Genomic DNA, 1,462 nt, shown 5'->3' with positions numbered 1-1,462 from the left:
TGGTGGCCAACTGAAGACAGGAGTGGCCGGAGGGCAGGACAGACACTCCCCTCCCGGCGGGGAAGGGCCGGCCACGCTGCTTGGAGCCCGGCCCAGCTCAGGCCCCGCTGAGCATGAGGGGGTGCTGAGCGTGAGGGGCTGGGCGGGGCCCCAACTGCCTGCGTGGAGCCTGGGACTCGGCCGGCAGCCCCTCGCAGCCCCTCCGACCTGGCGGCACCTCGTTCCCTGGTGCTGAGCCCCGTGGGGCTGGTTCCCCCCCATCTAGAACCCCGTGGGGTCTGCTGGGCTCCGCCTTCCTGCCCAAGGGTCTCCCACCTGCAGGCGCCCCCTCCCCCCGCCCCAGCTTCTCAGCCTCCCTGGGACCCTTCTCTTTGGCTGTTGGTTCTGATCTGCCCTCGCCTTAGGTGAACCCCACTGTGGCCAGGACCTGTGTGGCCAGTGCCATGGTCACTTTCACCCTACAGATGGGTCCTGTCCACGGTCCTGGTCCCTCAGGGAGCTGCAGCCACCCCAGCCGACAGCCGGACATGCCGGACATCGTCCTGCCTTGGCCACGTGTCACAGTCTAGCCCTCGGGGGTCCCCAGGTGGGGGTGCACGGGGTGGGGGTCCGTTGGGTGAGGTGAGTGGGCTGCATGATGCATTGGAGGTGGGCCTTGGGACCCAGAAGCTGAGGAGGAGGCGTGGCCAACCCAGGAGGGCTGCCTGGAGGAAAGGGCTGGTCTTCCGGGAGTGGGGCAGTGGCCAGGTGGCGGGGAGACGAGGTCCCTGGGTGGCTCTGGCTCCCAGAAGCTCCAGTGGGCGGCAGCCCCACCTGCGAACTTCCCACTCACCCGAGGGCAAGCCCGATGGGGTGAGACGCGGCCCGGGCTCAGAGGCACCACAGGGGAGGCCCCCGCACCTGCCCTGCGCTCCCTGGCGCTGGCCTCGGGGTGGAGGGAATCGGGGCAGTGAGCGCCCGCCCGAGGGCCCCCGAGAGCCTCTCTCCGCGGGGTACCCTGGTGTGGGCAGGACCGGGAAGCCGCCGCCGTGTCCCCTGCCGGGCAGGCCAGGGCTCCCTGCTGGGCTTTGGGCAGGAGGACAGGAGACAAGAGCCCTGGCCTGGTTCTCCTCCCTGCGGCCACCCTGGGCATGCCACCCAGCCCGCCAGGTGGGGGACCCAGCACAAGGTGCCAGGGTAAGTGAGGGGCCTGGGACGCAGAGTCCTGCCGGCCCGGCCAGGACAGTGGGTGGGAGGCCCCGAGGCCCCGAGGGCGGCCTGGCTGCTGACTCCCGAGATCGGCTCCCCGATATTGACATCAGAGCCCCGGGTGTCACGTCACCCTCTGCGGGGACGCGCTGGGCGCGGGCTGGGAGGAATCTCCTGGGCGCCATCTGCTCTCCCTGCAGCGGCGGGCTCCCACGCGCTGACTCACCACGCCTGCCTGTCTGTGTCCACACACCACTCACGGGCCACTCAGCCC

Source organism: Condylura cristata, unplaced genomic scaffold (genome assembly GCF_000260355.1).
Source record: "Condylura cristata isolate star-nosed mole 26May11 unplaced genomic scaffold, ConCri1.0 scaffold00009, whole genome shotgun sequence".
In the NCBI taxonomy this organism is placed as follows: Eukaryota; Metazoa; Chordata; class Mammalia; order Eulipotyphla; family Talpidae; genus Condylura; species Condylura cristata.
The sequence above is the reverse complement of the archived record's forward strand: the minus strand, read 5'-3'. Positions refer to the sequence as shown.